Raw genomic sequence first — 19,076 nt, 5'->3', positions numbered from 1 at the left:
GCACTACCATTTCAAGACATAAAAACTATTTATCTCAGTCTCTCATGTCCTACACAAGATGTCCAGTGCTCCACAAAACACACAGGGCATACAAAAAGCAAGAAAGAAACAAGACTGCCAAGAAAGGGCAATGAACTGAACCAAACTCCAATATAAAACAGATGTTGAAGGTATCAGACACTAAATTTTAAACAACCGTAATTAATTGTAAAAGACCCTAACAGAAAGAATGGACAACATGAAAGATCAAATGCTTAATTTTACTAGAAAGATAGGTCTACAAGAAACCTGCTTTAAATATACAGATAGGATTTGTGAGGGAGAATAAAATGAAAAAAAAAAACTTGAAAGGCTAAAAACAGTAACAGAAATGGAGACAGCTTTCAACATTCTTCCACAGATTTGACACAGCCAAGGAAAGAGTCAGTGAACTTGACAGTAGGTCAACAGAACTGCCCACACTAAAACAAGAAACAAGAAAAAGAAGAATGAAAGAATGAAACAAAACAAAGCTCTGTTCAACAGCTCTGGAATAAGTCAAATGTTCTAAACTAGGTGTAAATCAAATTACAGAAGGAGAGAAGAAAATGGAGCAGAGGAAATATCTGAAGAAATAATTGTTGGGAATTTTCTAAAATTAATTACAGACACCAAACCACAGATCCAAGAAGCTCAAGAACATCAGGCAGGATGTGCAAGAATGTACATATATGTACACATGTGTAGGCACACACGCACATGCACACAGAGGTACAGCATATTAAAACAGCTGATATCGAAGGCAAAAAGAATCTTTAAAAAAAAAAAGACTTTATTTATTTGACAGACAGAGATCACAAGTAGGCAGAGAGGTAAGCGGGGGGTTGGGGAACAGGCTACCCACTGAACAGAGAGCCCAATGTGGGGCTCAATCCCAGGGTCCTGAGATCATGACCTGAGCCAAAGGCAGAGGCTTAATCCACTGAGCCACCCAGGTGCCCCAACAAAAAGAATCTTGACAGTAGTGGTAGAAAAATAAAACACTAAATATAAAAGAAGATAAGGATTGTAGAAGATATCTTGTCAGTAGCATGCAAGTAAGAAGTCAATAAAGCAGTGTCTTTAAGGTGCTGAAAGAAAAAATAAACTGTCAACCCAAAATTCTAGACCCAGTGAAATAAATTTCAAAAACAAAGGAGGGGGTGCCTGGGTGGCTCAACAGCTAGCAAAATGGCAGATTTTAATTAAGTTTAACAGCATAGTAAATGTGAATAGTCTAACACACCAACTGAAAAATAGTAGAACCCAGAACAAGGAATACTAACAAGGAAAAGGAGGAATAGTACATAATAATAAAAGGATCAGTTCTCCAAAAGGACATAACAGTCCTGAATGTGCATGCACCTAAGAACAGATAATCAAAATACATGAAGCAAAAAGTGATAGGACAAAAATAGAAGAAATAGAAATAGTAAAATAGAGAAATAGAAAAATCCACATTTATAGTTGGAGACTCCAATATGCCTCTCTGTTATTGATAAAACAAATGGACAGAATATCAGGACAAAGAAGACCTAAAATTTCCAGAACATTCTACCCGAAAATAGCAGAATACAGATCCTTTTCAAGTACACATTGAACACTCACCAAGACAGACCACATTCTGGGGCATAAAACAAAGGTGAGCAAATTTAAAAGGATATAAGTCATGCAAATTATATTGTGAGACAATAACAGAATTAAATTAGAAATCAATAACAGTAAGACTTCTGGAGAATTCCCAAATAGTTAAAAATCAAATGATATACAGTCAAATAACATGTGGATTAAGAGGAATTCTCTTAATATTCTTAAATATTTTAATTTTAAATAAGTGAAAATGCAAATACACATAACAAAATTGTGGAATGCAGCTAAAGCAGTGGTTAGAGGGAAATGTATAGCACTAAATGCTTACATTAAAACAGAAGAAAAATCTCAGATCAGTAAAATGAGCTATTAAGAAAACAACAAAATTAATTAATTAATTAATTAAACCCAAAGCAAGGAGAAAGAAGTATTAAAGAAAAGAGCAGAAAGCAATAAAATCAAAAATAGAAAAACAGACAAAATTAATGAAACAAAAATCTGGATCTTTGAAAAGATCAATAAAATTAATAACCTTCTAGATAGAGTAAGAAAAATATTGAAGACACAAATTACCAGTATCAGGGATGAAAGGAGAAAATCACTATAGATTCCATGGACATTAAGTGGATGATATGAGAAGACCACAAAAAATTCTATCTTATGGAGATATATATTTGACAACTTACATGAAGTAGAACAATTCCTTAAAAAATACAAACTACCCAGGGGCGCCTGGGTGGCTCAGTGGGTTAAGCCGCTGCCTTCGGCTCAGGTCATGATCTCAGGGTCCTGGGATCGAGCCCCACATCGGGTTCTCTGCTCAGCAGGGAGCCTGCTTCCCCCTCTCTCTCTGCCTGCCTCTCTGCCTACTTGTGATCTGTCTATCGAATAAATAAAATCTTTAAAAAAAAAAAAAAAAATACAAACTACCCAAACTTATCAAGAAATAGGCAACCTTAAGTGCACTCATACCTATTAAATCTGTGGTTTAAAACCTATCAAAGAAAACTCTAGGCCTATATGGCTTCATTAATGAATTCTACCAAACACTAAAGTAAGAAATAATACCAATCCTGCACAGCCTCTTCCAAAAATACATCACAACCAAGTGAAATTATCCCAGAGATACAAGATTGGTTCAATGTGTGAAAATCAATCAGTAAAATTTGCTGTATTAAATATGAAGAAAAAAATCACATGATCTTGTCAACAGATGGAGAAAAAGCATTCAACAAAATTCAAAATCGATCCAAAATAAAAAATCTCAGAATACAATGGAAATTCTTTAACCTCATAGGGCATCTAGCCTCAGTTAACATCATACTTAATAGTGAAAAATTGATTATTTCTTCCCCATGACAACAAACAAGGCAAGAATGTTCTCTCTCACCACTCCTATTTAACATTATACTGGAATTCTTAGTCAGTGCAATAAGAAATATATATATATATGGCATCCACACTGGGAAGGAAGAAATAACACTGTCTTTATTTACCAATGACATGATTGTGTAGAAAATCCAAAGAATCTACAAATAAGCCCCCTAGAATAAGTGACTTTAGGAAGGTAACCAAATGTAATGTCAATATATAAAAAGCAATTGCAGGGGTGCCTCGGTGACTCAGTTGAGTTGAGTGACTGACTCTTTATTTTGGCTCAGGTCATGACCTCAGGGTTGTGAGGTAGAGCCCCACACTGGGCTCCACACTCAGTGGGGAGTCTGTTTGAGATTCTCTCTCTGTCTCTCTGTCCCCTAACTCGCTCTCTTTTTCAGTCTCTCTCTTTAAAATAAATAAATAAAGCTTTTAAAAAATTACATTTCTATATACTAGCAACAAGTTTGATTCGCAATAAAAATTGAAAAACCGGCTTACCAAAGCTGAAAACTTTTGCCTGGAGAAAGACACCCTTAAGGGAATAAAAATATAAGACACAGCCTGAGAGAAATTCAGGCAAAACACGTTTCTGACAAAGAACTTACATCCAAATTAGGTAAAGAACTCTCAAAACTCAACAATAAGAAAACAAACAACCCAATAAAAATAGGCAATCAAAATTACCACTACATAACATTTAAAGACTTTAAATTTTTATTTGAATTTGTATATTTTTTCCGGTCCATTAAGAGTCTAAACAAAACTCCTCACAAATTTTTTTTGGACCATTTCATTTGATCCAGAACTAGCCTTTTGATCTCTGTCAACCTTTGATGTAGTTTATATTGACCTAAAAAAAAATAAACTATTAGTTTTCATTGAACTCAGGAGATAAATTTTGTATAAGCCCTTCATAAAGAGACTAATTTTCCCATCAAATAAAACTGACTCTTTAAACACACAAACAAAAAAGTTGTAACTTTCGGGGCGCCTGGGTGGCTCAGTGGGTTAAGCCGCTGCCTTCAGTTCAGGTCATGATCTCAGGGTCCTGGGATCGAGCCCCGCATCGGACTCTCTGCTCAGCAGGGAGCCTGCTTCCTCCTCTCTCTCTCTGCCTGCCTCTCTGCCTACTTGTGATCTCTCTCTGTCAAATAAATAAATAAAATCTTTGAAAAAAAAAAAAAGTTGTAACTTTCTGAGGCATAAAAATTTATTTTCTCGGGGTGCCCGGGTGGCTCAGCGGGTTAAAGCCTTTGCCTTCGGCTCAGGTCATGATCCCAGGGTCCTGGGATTGAGCCCCGCATCGGGCTCTCTGCTTGGCGGGGAGCCTGTTTCCCTCTCTCTCTCTCTGCCTACTTGTAGTCTCTGTTTGTCAAATAAATAAATAAAATCTTTTTAAAAAATTATTTTCTCACCTTTTAAATAATGAACCCTGAGCATGAATCACATTTTTAATCACCATGCTTCCTCCTTCTCCCTGATACCAAAACTAAACAATTCTGGAACCCAATGATGAAAGAAATGACTCTTATTTTCCCTTTGCTCATATTTCTTCACTTATTTCTCACCACCTGGTACCACATTTTGTAAGTCACTGTAAATCATGTTTGGGAACAATGTAAAGTATAACAAAGAAACAAAGAGATTCTGTGTGAAAGAAATCTTTTAAAATCAAGTTATTCAACATATAATCCTCTTCTTCCAAGTGAATATCTTTTCCTCCCAAATATCATGCCGGCTCGGGCCATACTTCTCCGCTGGAAACCAGAGAAAGAATAAACCTTGAAGATTTCCAGCACTATGCCCAGCTTGTTTCCAACTATTGCACTCTTTTCTTACCCAGTTTTATTTTTTTAGAGTCTTTTTTAAATTTGAGTATGTCTGACACATAATGTAACATTAGTTTCAGATATACAACAGACTGATTCAACAAGCCTATATGTTACACTATGCTCACCACAAATCCAGTTGCCCCCACCATACAAAGCTGTTACAACACCGCTGGCTATATTCCCTATGTTGTATGCTTCATCCCTGTGACTTATTCATTCCATAACTGGAAGCCTGTATCTTCCACTCCTCTTCAGCCATTCTGCCCACCCTTCCACCACCCTCCCCTCTGACAGTAACTTATTTCTCTCTTAGTACTTCTCTTCACCTGAAAAATGAGACAAAACATAAATAAATAGGTTCCCTTCTAGTAGATTGTAGGTGTGATGAGCAGAGAGATTTGTCTTTCTTGTGTACTCTTTTACCCTCAGCACCCGAAACAGGGTCTGGCACACAGTAGATGCTCAATAAATATTTGTGAACCAATGACTTCCCAAGACATCTCTCCCTCCCCATTCTTTCATGTTTTTCCAGTGATCCTGGACATCCCATAACAGCACTGCTGATGGAAAATATGCTGCCCTCCACTCCCTCCTCTTAGGATTAGTGACCAAGTCTTTTTGCCAATTTCTGTGCCAACAAGATATGGAGGATGCACAACTTGTTGCCCAATCTAACTCCAAATGTCCACCAACATCAGCCATATCAGATGGAAACAAAAAGCAGCACTCACTTCACACTTCCAGTGAAAACAGGCTAAATGTTTTAAAAGCAATAGGCAGTTGAGGCTGGTTTCCTACCAAAACAACTACAGACAATTCGCCCACTGATTTTACTATCAGGACAACTGTTTTCTTGCCCAGGATCTCCCACTAACTGCATCTTCACCAAGTCCCAGCCTGTTACTTTGAAGACAGGTAACAATACTGAAATGAAGCCATGATTTGGAACAAGCAAGTGTTCTCAACGGGAAGTACAGGAGATGGTGAAGGGGAGGTGCTGGGGACTGAGACACAGACCAGAACCAGCTGTGAGGCTTTTTCAAACTATACACATCCCCCCAACCCCAACTCCTCCACCCTAACCCACCCCTACCGAATCATCACCATAGAGTAAGCCACTGTTGCTGTTGCCAACAGGAATATGAAAAGCTCAGGAAAAAAATTTTAAGTGTAAATTCTTTGAAGAATGGGACCAAGATTTATGCTTCTTGGCGATAGCCAGAATGATCTCTCGCACTGGGTACACTATGTTAGAGTCGAGTCTCTACCTGTGTCTCTGCCGGTGTCTCCCGCCTCACTTTCCTCTGCCCTCAGCTACACCCTGTACTTCTATTGTCCTGCACTTCTCCCGACAGCCCTTTCACCATCTGTCCCTGCCTGTGGGAAAAACCACAGACTGACTGCCTACCTAACAGCCTGAGAGGCAATCTCCCTTCCTCCCTTGCTAGCAGAACTGCAGCGTTGTTCAGATAAGGGGCATCAGCGTGTGGAAGGTGAGCCCCTCTCTCAGCTCCAGAAGATGGCATGGATAAAACAATCATAGCCCACCTTCTTCTCTTTCACCAGTGACTGGTTTAAGGTGGGCATGTGACCATTCTGGCCAATGACCTAGGGAACGTCTGGGAAATCTTGTCCTTTGTTTTCTAGACAAACACCGTCCCTCCCTTCTGTTTCGGATGTTACCAGCCGCAGCCCTGATAGAACCATAGTCAACCTGTGGCAGAGCAGGGAAAAGCAAGCGAATCCAACCAAGAGGGCCGTGACCACCGTGAAGACTTCTTAAGTGAGACAGTAAAGTAACCTAAATCACATAACTTACAACAGCAAGCACTGATTCCCCACCACAATGGCCTGGGAAGTCCCTCCGGGTTTTTCTCCTCAAGTAGCCCTACTATCTCCAATTTTGAGCACCACTACAGTCTTCTTGGGAAGTCTTCACTCTATGCCAGACAGTTAAACGGTCCCAAGCACTGTTATCTGCATATCTGCCTTTCCCGCCAGACTGTGAGCTTCTCCAAAGAAGCATTTTCACCCTTGGCAGAGGCCCTGGCTTACTGAAATTAAGACTCAGTTTGGGCTTAGCATAAGTGACTCCATTTTGGTCCTATTGAATGAATGATCAACAAAACAAGGAATGGAAGGAAGAACACACAGGATGCTTTCCATGCCTGGATAAAGACTTGATGACTGACAGATTGAATATGGCACCCAGGCTGTCTACACTCTACCACAGACTTCGTCTAGGTGGTGATGAGCAAAGGCAGAGAGAGTGCAATGGACATGTACTATTTTTATACAACTTCTCACTGGGAACTGCCCCTCTCCAGCCAGCAGCTGAACTGGAGCTGAACAAATCCCCCAGGCACTGGTGACACCTGGGTAAAGTATTCACTCCTATTGTGAATATCCATATCACTCTTACCACCACTCCCTATGCACAGAGATGACCTGGCCCAGCTTTAGTCTAGCCTATCAGTAAGACTTGCTGTAAGGACAAAAAAGTTGGAAGAAGAGAGAGACTCCCCCCCCAACCTCCCACCCCAAGGAGTGGATGAACCTGAAGTCGCCAGTGCTATTTATCACCTCATATTAAAAACCAGTCATCAGGGATGCCTGGGTGGCTCAGTTGGTTAAGCAGCTGCCTTCGGCTCAGGTCATGATCCCAGCGTCCTGGGATTGAGTCCCACATCGTGCTCCTTGCTCAGCGGGGAGCCTGCTTCTCCCTCTGCCTCTGCCTGCCATTCTGTCTGCCTGTGCTCGCTCTCTCTCCCTCTCTCTCTCTCTGATAAATAAATAAAATCTTAAAAAAAAAAAAAACAGTCATCACAGAAGGCGAAAAGAGTTAAGACATGTATGAGAGAGAATGATGCCTGCAACCTCATGTGAGCCCCTGGATGTAGCCATGCCTGAAGCTAAAACCCTCAGACTTTTTCATTTCTGTGATCCAATTTCCATATTACATCAGGCAATTTTCAAGTGACCAACACCCAACTCAAAAGAATTCTGACAAACACAGTTGATAATGACGAAAGCAGGCTGATAACACCCCTCTACCTGCACCTTCCAATCGACTGCCTCTAGGACGGCATCAGGAAGTAAAAGAGCCTGAAAGTAGCCTAGCAGTGAATAAGTCAGAGTGATTAAAGGGAAAAGAAAGAAAGAAAGAAATGCCACCCCCAAAACACACACACACACACACACACACACACACCACCGCCACCACACTAGGGTTTCACCCTAAAGGAGGGTAATCTAAGCCTCCTGGATCCCCCTTCTGTTCAGAAATGTGCGGAGACCTCTGGGAGGCATAAAGTGTTACACTATCACATAGGGAAAAAATGGAGAGAACTTTCACCAAGCTTCGTGCCATGCACTTTATGAACATGAGATAACTTAAAGCTATTTTAATGACTATCATGCCCATTTTGCCTTTGAGGAAACTGAGCATCAGCGAAGTGAAGCAAGTTGCTCAAGCTCACATAGCTAGTAACTGGAATTTAAAGAGCACTCTAGACCTTTTCCTTCTCTCTTGGATGGCTGGGTCCTGGGAGATGGAGGCTCTCCACCTCCACCCTCATCTCCACAACGCCCCAGGGCACACAGACCTGCAGTCTTCCCACCAAAGGCCCCTAGAGTCAGAGCAGCCGAGCATACTCAGCGCCCAGGGAACAAACTAACCCGGGCGCGTAGGTCTTTAATCACCGCCACCACCAAAAGTAAAGAGCCGGGCAGAGCAGCGGCAGGACGCGGGCCCGTGTGCGGCGCCGCAGAGAGAGAGGCGGGAGTGACTTGGGCTCCTCCGCCGCCCGAACCCCCGCCGCAGCTCCGGCTCTCCCCAGCAGCCCGGCCCCCCAGCCTCTCCGCTCCCCACCAGCGCCAGGCAAACGCTCGGAGGTGCCCTGGCGGAGCAGGAGACCCTCCGCCGCCCCCGCCCCCGCCCCGTCCAGGTGTTCCCAGCTGTTAGCCCCCCCGGAGGCTTCGGGACCCCCGCCCCTCCACGGCACCGCGGCCCTCCACGGCCCCGCCGCAGCCGCGCGGTTCCGCATGTCCCCCGCGCGGGGTCCCCCGGCCCCGGCCGACCACCGCCCCCAGCTGGCCGCGGCCTCCCCGCTCACCTGCGCCGCCCGCACCCGCGGGGCCTCTCCGCACCCCAGCCCGGCTCCCGGCCACGGCTCCAAGCGCGCCCGCCGGGGGCCGGCGTTGGCTCCGGCCGCGCGGGGCGGGGCGGGGCGCGGCTCCTCCTCGCCTGAGCCACCTGGGGCGCCCGCGAGGGGCTCGGCCCGGACAGGTGGGCCCCGCTCGGGAGCGAGCCGCCCGGGGCTCAGGCTCCTCTGGGAACCTCAGGGATCCTCCGCCGGGTTGAAGGGAGGCCCGGGCGACCTCCTGTTAGGTGACATCGGGTCGCTTAGTGCCTGCGAGGCGGCGGGGAGCCACGGCCCTGTCTGTTTCCAGCCTGACCCGCTCAGGAAATGGAACACAGAGCGTGAGGCTGACCCAGCGACCAACAGTGCGAAGAGTGGAAGCCAACCCCTTTATTTGGGGGATGTACAAACCGAGAACCCAGAACTGAGACCCTCGGGTTAGGGCCCAGGTGACTTAGTTCAGAACTGTAAGAACTCAGGCCTTTTCTGACCATCCCACACTAAGCCATCTGCACCTCACCCACGGTGGGCTCAGATGACGTCCAACCCTTCCGTAAAATAACATTAAGCTATAAATAAGATCATTTCAGGTAATGATATCCTCCCTCAAGAGGGGAGGAATCTCCTCTATCCACTGTTAAATAACCAAAGACTTGAACAAATCCAAGACAGCTCATGTGCTCAGTGAATACTTGGTGCACAAATGAGGCGTGGCCTGGTCTTCTGAGTCCAGCCTTCTGCTGGTGCTTACAGGCCAGAATTGCCCCAGCATCTCTCCTACTTTCGGTGAGAACCCAGAGTCAAGAGGCCAGGCTTCCAAGTCACCACCTATCCTTTCTGTACTGCTTGCCTCCCCTCCCACGGCCTGCCAGGCAGCTGGCTTGAGGGAGTCCACACCCCTTGGGCATCTTTGTAAACTGTGAAGCAAATCTTTTAATTTCTGAAGATGTCACAGGCAGGGTTACTCAGAAATATAATGTTGTCCTGCCAGCTTTGCCCTTGTGGAAACAGCTGAGAGTTTGTAACTCTGACCCAGGAACCCCCAGCTAGTAGCAGAGCTAAGCCTCAGGCGTTTGTGGTGATGGTGGGTCCTGTAGCCAGGAAGCCTTGAGTGGGGATACAACTTCTACAGAAAGGGGGCTTGTGTTTGGTCCTCTGCTGAGATCTCTAATTGGTGGCCTCTCCAGGCCTCTCAGAGGGCAAGTGTGATATGAGACACTCACACTTATCGAGGCCCTGACAGTTAAAAAAAAAAAAAAAAAAGTGTGGGGCACCTGGTTGGCTATGTCAGTAGAACATAGGACCCTTGATCTTGGTGTTATGAGTTGTTTGAGCCCCGTGTTCAGTATGGAGGTTATGCTGAATAAATAAATAAATAAATAAATTCCATTTAAACAAACAAACAAAGAAAAGGTATCAGAATAGAATACAAAGAGTGTGGTGTATTTTTTCCACTGGGCAAATGAATGGCCTTAACACACACATACACACACACACACACAATGTTGTGTGTTGCTGCATCACAAATTAATATCAAGATTCACTAAAGAAATCCATTCTAAGCACACTACAGGAAACACAGCACAACTTTGAAGTTGCGTGGAGAACATTCCTGCTTAGAACTATTTCAGTGTACTTCTCTGTCTATTAAACCTCAAAGCCATAATTAGATGCTGTCTGTTAAGGTGAGGTCAGGGCCAAGTGGTCTGCTCCACCCATACCCCCAACAATAGGCTTAACATTCTTAGGGCCTGGACCCCCGCCCCTCCCCCACCCTGATCCTGCTTCATCAGTGAGTCTGGCGCAAATGGGTGTTTAAGAAGTGGTAGGGCCTGGTTAGTTGCTTCACACCGGGAAAGGCCAGCCTGGTAAAAGTTACAGAAAATGCCCCACCTAGGTGTGCCCTACTCGAGCTGTATTCCCCTGTGCGGTAGGTGGGGAGGCTGGTGTCCCAGGGTGGGGCTGTGAAGGGTCCTGCGGTTGGTACAGCCACTTGCATCAGCACATGGGACTGGGCTTGGGAGCCCCTGCAGTTCTCACCCACACAAACTGGGCCCAGCCCTTCCTGTGTCCTGGTTTCACTCAGAGCAGCACGTGCATCCATGATTGAGGATCTTTCCACTAGAGTGTGTGATCTTGGCCAGGCCAGTCTGGTAAGGGATGCCACCCAAACGGGCCCGGGAATGATCATCAGGAAGGCACAAGTTCTGCCCGGGCGTCCCTTCATTTTCTCTCCCCTTCTCCGCCCCACCCCCAAATCCTCCCTCCCCCCACCCAACCCAGGGCTTGCTGAGTAGCCCTGGGCAAGTTCCCTAATTGTCTAATTGTGTGTTTCTCCCACTGGGAAAACCTGCAGGCATGAAATCAGACAAGATCTCAGCTGGAAGTTCTTGGGTTGAAAGGAGGATCTGAAACAAGAAAGTCTGATACCATTGTAAGGTTAAGTGAAAGAATGCAGTTAAAGTGCTTGAGCACAGAGCCAGCACAAAGCACCTGCTCAGTAAACAGGTCTTGTACTTCCTTTAATGTGGCTCAGACTGACAGTGCAAAGGGAGCCAGCTAGTATCTGGTGACACAGTTAAGTGCTGAAAGTAGGACAAAACCGCTGATAGACTTCTTAAGGGTCTAGAATTAATTAATCCTTGCCAATGACCATGCATGTTACCATTCTATGCTAGTCCCTGGGCAAATGATATCTGAACTAGGAAATTTTCCGTTTCTTCTCTATCTCTGGTCCTCTGATTGCGCAGTGAAAGAGAAATCATCCAAAAAATAACCAGAAAATTTCTGGGCCTTGAGATATTATTTACCTTTTTCTCCCTACCTTTACCTTCTCAGTGTGTGCCCCCAATACTATACATCATTTTCTGAGCACATTTTTTCAATGAAACAATATACATGAAGTGCCTAGGATAGTTCCTGGCACGTTATAGCTGCTCAGTTAACTATTACACGCACAGGAGAGATGTAGGAGAGTGGTGAGCAGTAGAAAGAAAGAGCCATGAATTCAGGTAGGCAAATATGATAATGACTTTATTAGGTCACCCAGAATTTTAAGTTCACTGGCTTTGTTTTCAGGTGGGCTTGGGTTCAAATCCAGCCACCACTTAACCAGGTATGTTAATCTCTCTATGCCCCAGTTCACTCGTCTATAAAATGAAGATAGTACTAGTATATCATAGGTGCTGGGAGGCATACATAGAACCACCTTTAGTGAGTTTCTACTTTAGCCCAGGCACAGTTCTAAATGCTTAGTGTCTCTTCTGAGAGCTGACTTCAGGGTATTATATCTTAATCCAGATCCATAGACCCTGGTACTGGATTCAGCATTCTCTGTCTACATACATTTTTGTGAACGAGAGCATCCACAGCTCTCCTTAAATTTGCAAATAGGTCTGGGTCTCAAAACTGGTTAGGAATCACTGCCTTCAAGCCTTAGCAAAGAGTCTTACAGGTGGAAGACTTGTCAGAGATGGTGCAGGCCACTGCTCCCAGACCCCTGTGAGGAGGGGGATCACTGGGGATGCCTGCTCGAGACGCAGGTCACTGTGCCTGAGAATTCCGAGTCAGGACAGCGGAGTGGTTTTGAATAAGAGTGCTACTCACCTACAGGCAAGCCTAGGAAACTGGTCTCATCCAACTTCTCATTTCTCAAGTGCAGAAATCAGCCTGGGGACCCGTTCATTTTGAAGCAGCTTCCACCTCACAACCATGGACCAGCCTCCCTTCCCTCTGAGTCAAGCCCTCACCTCCCCTGAACAAAAGAAGGGAAATGCTCCTCTCTCCACAGCCCAGGTTCCCGTGAGCAGCACTCTAAGTACAACAGAAGGCTTTTTTCCCCAAACTTATTTTTTTCTCCTTATTAATTTAATTGAAGCCCAGGTAACACACAGTGTGGCCCTAGTTTCGGGTATACCACATAGTGAATCCACAAGTCTATACATTAAGCTGTACTCACGAGGGGCGCAAACATCTCAGTGCACAACTATCCTAATCCCATTAACGTGCGTGTTGCCACGTCCTATTCATTCCATATTAATTCCTATTCATTCCATAACTGGAAGCCTGTACCTCTCCTTCCCCTTCACCCATTTTGAAATTAGCCTTCTATTTTGAGGGAAAAAAAAATGTGCAGCCACCTCCGTATTAGCCCTTTAAATCTCAAGGAGCCTAGACCTTTCTTGCCAGAACTGCTCCCCCAGGACCCGCCCCCTCCACACACCCCACTGTATGCAGCTTTACTATTTGAACAGCTGAGGCTATTCAGTGAACACTTTCAAGTGACATCCTACAAAAATGTAGACGCTTTGTTCCACTTCCTACAGCCACAGGCTAATTAGGCACTGAACAGGGAACTTCAGTCTGGTGCCATTTAGTTGTGTGAGGCCCATGGTGGGAACTACGTCTTTCCTGATGGATCTTGGCAAGAAATGAGTCTGAAGCCAAAAAAAAAACAAACCAAAAACAGAAGAGGCAGCTACGGCAGGCAGCAAGGATGGTTATCAAAGTTACATTTCAGGCACATCCAAAAATGTGGGCTCAAGAATGATCAGACAAAATCTGGAACCTTTTCATTTCAGTTGGTGAAATTCTCTTCGTGCTTAACAAGGACAGCCAAGAATACATAGGTGTTCCTGGAGTTTTTGAGGTTCATCAATCACAGAATCCTAACATAGCGGAAAGTTGAAATAACCTCCCCGAAGCAGATTGGGCATATCTCTCACATACAAGGCCAGCATGCACAATTTCCTGGGTGGCAAACTGAAGAAGCTGCATTTCCCTGAGAAGAAGACTATAAAACGATGCAGGTGGCCCCTTCAGGCCTGTGCTTGACCTTGAAGCTGGGCAGCAAATCAGTTTTTCCATACTTATTCCTCAGTACTATTCCTTACACTCTCAGGGCCCACCGATCAGTGTGAATCTGCTTGGCTTTCTACAACACATCAGCTGGGGATTGCTTGCCCTCTTTCAGTTGGGTTCCAGAGCAAGCACTGAAACATGGACTATAAAGTTATGGGTCTGCTTCCAAATTGCTGGCTACAAAAATGTCCAAATGGGGGCGCCTGGGTGGCTCAGTGGGTTAAGGCCTCTGCCTTCCGCTCAGGTCATGATCTCAGGGTCCTGGGATCTAGCCCCACATAGGGCTCTCTGCTCAGCGGGGAGCCTGCTTCCTCCTCTCTCTCTGCCTACCTCTCTGCCTACTTGTGATCTCTGTCTGTCAAATAAATAAATAAAATCTTTTAAAAAAATGTTAAAAAAAATGTTCAAATGTCTTTGGTGTTGTATTTCTGAACCCAGGAAAAAAGTTCTTAATTATTCCAAATTTACTTCTTACTTTTGAAGATAATACAAACATACTGATCCTCTTTTTAATTTGCTAGGTCAATGAGGAAATGGAATACCAGCGTGGAGAAAATTCCTTGTGTAAAATCAGAGTGTGGTTACCACTAACACACCAAGAAAATCTTCCTCAGGACCTTTGCACTTGCTATCTCTTTGCTAGGAACTGTCTCCAGATCTTTGTATGCCGGCTCCCTTAGTCACCCTCAGGGAGACCTTCCCTGACTACTTCATTCAAAGCAGACACAAGACACTTGCTGTCACAGCACCCTGTTTTATTCTCTTCATAGTACTTAAACATATTAAATTATATTAGAAAGTGGTCTTCAGTAGTTCATAATTTGCATGTAAGAGAATAAAGACTCTGTCTTATTCACCACTTTTCTCCAGTTCTGAAAACAATGCTGTGTTCAAAGCAGGTGCTTGGATATTTCTGGAAAGAATGAATGAATGCTAACATTTTGGCAGAAGACTTTGAGTTCATCACATGGAGATTTCAACTGTTCCTATATGTATGTGGCTTAGGTCTGTGGATAAGCTCTGGTCGGGGAGTGAAATGTGATTTTAGCCTAGTCTCTCTATGCTCCTTGGTAACCACGTAACCCAGGGAAACTTAGCCTCCTGGTTAAGAAAATAGACTCTCAAGATAGTTCCACCACTCCCTAGCTCTGTGATGTTGGGCACTTAAACCTCTCCATACTGCAGTTTCTTCATCTGTATATGGGGAGAATAACAGTACCACTCTCACCTATACCTTGTGAAAAGATTCCAGAATGCGCTTGAAGAACTAGCTGCTATCATGAGCCATGCATAGTACCGCAGGCTTTCGGTTAATACAGGGAAGGGTGGGGACTACCAGAACTCTGTTGTATAACCTGCCGGAGTTCACTCTTGATCACCAGAGTGACACAGTCCTGACGGTTGGTGATCTCCAGGCAGAGCAGGTGCACCAGGCTCCCGCTCTCTGTGGGTGTGGTGAGGGGGATCAACTAACCTTGCCAGGTGGACACAGGTGATTCCTAATGTCTCTTGTGGCCTTCCTTTCTACTCCTAGTACTGGTGATGTACACTTTATTTCTTCCAAGAACTCCCTAATTTATTGGCTTAACTGATTGGATGTCTGCCTTTGGCTCAGTCATGATCCTGGAGTCCCAGGATAGAGCCCCCTGCTCACTGGGGAGCCTTCTTCCTCCCACCCCCTCTCCTCACTCATGCTCTTTCTCTCTTGCTCTTGCTCTCTCTCAAATAAATAAATAAATAAATACAATCTTTTTTTAAAAAAAAATAAAAGACACTATTGACTTACAAGTCATAGGGGAATTCAGGAATGAGAAAATTGAGATGGGCAAACGGAGGACTGTAATAGAAGGAATGTGGGCTCTAGAGACAAAACTAACCATGTGACCTTAGGTGACTTCACCTGTTGGATTTCAGTTTTCTCTTAGGTTTATGGCCTGAACAGAGACAAGCAGAAAGCAGAGGTCATGACCCTGAGTCATGTGTTTAGGAGCAGCTGACGCACGTGCTGAAGATGACAGAATGGCCCGCGAGGCACAGCGAGTACCTCCCCCCCTCTGTGTGGGGCCAGGGGCAGAGCTTTCAGACGCCAGGCTCTTCCTAGCAGAGGCAGCAGACGGCTTGCTTCCAGATGCTGGCAGAAGCTGAGTGTGCTTTTGTGTTCCGGCTCTGCTAAGTGACTCCTTGAGTGCCTCTCGTCTCACTTTGGGGAGCTTGTTAAGCTCTGATAAAGATGCTGCAGGGATGTAGGCTTTCAGAAATCATTTCAGTGATTTCTGAGATGCAGAGTGGACTCGATTCATGAGGCAGTGTCAGGACCTCGAGGGCAGAACACACACAGGAGCCCGGGGTGTGAACCCTTCCCAGGCACAGAGATGGACACCGGCCCCAAACCCTCCTCACTGCCATTACTGAGAGGGTATGGAGTCTTCCATCCCGGTGAAACAGTCTAAGAGCAGCTCTTCCCCCAAAAGGAAGGAGGGGGGAAAGTGTGGGAAAGGAAGAACCCTAGACGGGGGGCTACAAGGAGATCTGACTCCCTGAGTAGATCAGATGATTCCCAGGGTCTCCTACTAAGTAGTAGCGGTGATGGGTAAAGGCCTCGCTGGGGTCCAAGGTAAAAATACCTTCTCCCAGGAAGTTTTTGATAATAACTATGAAGAACAATACAACAGGCCCCCAAAGGAGTCATTTAACCCTACGTGCAAATTGACACTTAATTACAGTTTCAGCTCTCCGGGAAATGGACTCTTTAAAGCGGTCAGCTAGGAATCACCTAGTCAGCACTAGGTTGGTTATTGGCCCAGCAGACCCCTGCCATCCCCTGAAGGAAAGTGACCTTGCCAGAACTACTCTGCTTTCTGCCTCTTTGTTCCCACTCCCTCCTCCCCATAAGTCTTCCATTCTGTACTACTCCTTGGAGCTCCTGACTGCTAGATTCATGTTGCCCAATTCATGAATCACTGAATAAAGCCAGTAAGACCTTTAAAATGTACTCCGTTGAATTTTGTCTTTTAACACAGCAATCTCTTCGATTTAAGTAGCACTTTCTAGAATGCTTGCACACAATTTCTCGTCTGATCCTCCAACCAAATGTGAAGAGTAGAGAGAGGTGGGCTGAACGTCTCCGTAATTCAGGTATGGGGATGAGTTCACTGACATGCTGCACAGCCAAACAACGTCACCGTTGGTCAGTGCGAAGTAGAGTGGTATCCAGGTCCCAAGTCCCTCCTTATTTCCGTTTGGAATTACTGAACAGTGCCATCGCTTATGGGTCCGGGGTATCCTGCCTTTGCGGGCATGTCCCAGAAGGGGGCGCTGCAGGGCAGCAGAGAGGCCAGACTGGTAATGGGGTCCGCAGGTCAGCAGCCTACCTGCCAGGAGGAGGTAGCCACCCGTGACCTAGAGGAATCCGCCACCAGCCTCCCGCCCCAGCTCCGCAGAAGCCCATTAGAAGCACCCGCAGACGGGAGAGGCACAAGTAAATGGAGTCTGCGGTAAAGCAGGGTGGGGAGTGCTCACAAGGGAACCCCACTTGTATGGTTTCTGCTCCTTTCTGTAGTTGGACCTGCAGATGCATGTGTGGTATGGTTGGCATGTGTACTTCTTCTAAACTTAAGGCATTAAAAGGAGACTCTATTAATCATCCTGACAAGGCTGGAAGTGAGGGAAGGGCAGCTCCTCTCAGCAGTCTCCTCCAAGGCCTCACAGAGACCCAGGGAGGGGGAACCCACCCAGTACCCCTCAGACCTCCCATTAGAGCTGGCCCAGATGGGACAAGAGAACCCTGCTTTACTGGAAGCTGACACAGCAGAGGACAAATATATTTTCAAATGCAACTAGAGAGCATGAATGTCCTAAAGAGAAAGAAAAAAAAAAAGTCAGCATGAGTGAAGTTAAATTCTTACAGCATCCTGTATGGAACTGCCGGGAGTGACTGCAGCCTTCTAAGTGGAAGAAAGATCCTGACAGCCGCTGGGGCACAGACTTCCTTTAGGAGGTGCACTATCAGGCCCCTGCTGTGGGGCCTCCTCCATTATTGTTTTGATTCTTTCCTAGATGCATCTGACTGCTTAACATAATTCAAATAACAAGGAATTCTTGGGATTCCTCTGAGAGAAAACAGAAAAGTTGCAAAGCTGTAAGACTTTGTATAAATTCTTTGTAAAAGGATTTTTGCAGCTAGTTGCTGGTTATTGACACGCGCGCGCGCACACACACACACACACACACACACACACACAGCACAGACCTCTGGACCAGACTGCCTGGGTTTCAATCCTGACTCCTTGCAGCTGTGAGGCCTTGGGCAAGTGACCAAGCCTCTCTGTGCCTGTTTCCTGCCCACTATAGTGGAGATACTGGTGCCTACCTCGTGGGGTTCTTAGGAGGATTAGATGGACTAATACATGTAAAGCACTTAAAACAGTAGCTGACACACAGCCAGAACAGTCTCTGGCATTCACTGGCTCTTTCCTGCAGCTTTCTGAGCATTTTGAGGTTCTGGGGCTGTTACATGGCATCCAGACCTAGTTTGCCAACGGCTGCATACGTTCTGAAGGAGTAAAATAGGACTTGAGGTACAGTTTTTGAAGAGTTGTCCTATGACAATCATGTGCAGTGGGTCATGGGGAGGGGTGAGGGTTTGGAGGGGCGCCCAAACAGAGCCCTTGGTGCTGGGGAAGCAAAGCAGATGGAGAATTCCAGACTGTGCATCCACAGCACCGTAACAGGAAAGAACCACAGGAGTTTCCTCCAAGTCTTTGACTATTCTGAGCCCAACTAACCACACAGAAATTGGGGAGTTCTTTGCAGACTGGACGAGGAAACAGGAATCGCCAAAGGGAGAGTAAAAACCCCATGGCTCAGGATGCCTTTAGTCAAATGAGCCCACATTTTCACTTGACCTGTCACCTGGGGGTGCCTCCTACTTCAGAAGACTCATAAGTTGTAATCTGTCACAATGCCACAGTTAAACCCGCCAATTCACCCATCATCCGTAATTACCATTACCTTTGCAGGCTATGGCTCCAGCTCCACATTCTTCCACAGATATTCGTGGGCTCTGTGCTTCCCAGAGCTCCATGGAATGGGAAATGTTGAGAAAGACTTGCAGGAACAACAACAGTGTTGTTAACAGTGGGTGGCTGTGCAGTCCTCCTGTTTCACCAGAACCCCTGCTTTCTGGGACCTGTGGGGTCATTTCCCACTGATGCTGAAATTCGCTTTGTCATTGGGTTCCTTCAGAGGACTCCCTTCT

General features: G+C 45.6%; 1 protein-coding gene across 8 annotated transcripts in view; it reads right to left on the bottom strand.

Moving 5' to 3' along the window:
- Positions 1 to 9,026, bottom strand: part of LYPD6B (LY6/PLAUR domain containing 6B) — a 177,741-nt gene extending 168,715 nt beyond the window's left edge. For 7 of the 8 annotated variants that reach the window (XM_082690911.1, XM_082690919.1, XM_082690927.1 and 4 more), the window contains exon 1: positions 8,933 to 9,026. The gene's annotated coding sequence lies outside the window, so the exon portion shown is untranslated. The remainder of the gene's footprint in view (positions 1 to 8,932) is intronic. The other variant, XM_082690923.1, reaches the window with a different exon arrangement.
- Positions 9,027 to 19,076: the final 10,050 nt, after the last annotated feature.

This window comes from Mustela nivalis (genome assembly GCF_964662115.1).
Source record: "Mustela nivalis genome assembly, chromosome: 11".
NCBI lineage: Eukaryota > Metazoa > Chordata > Mammalia > Carnivora > Mustelidae > Mustela > Mustela nivalis.
This window is presented reverse-complemented; position numbering and strand designations above follow the sequence as displayed.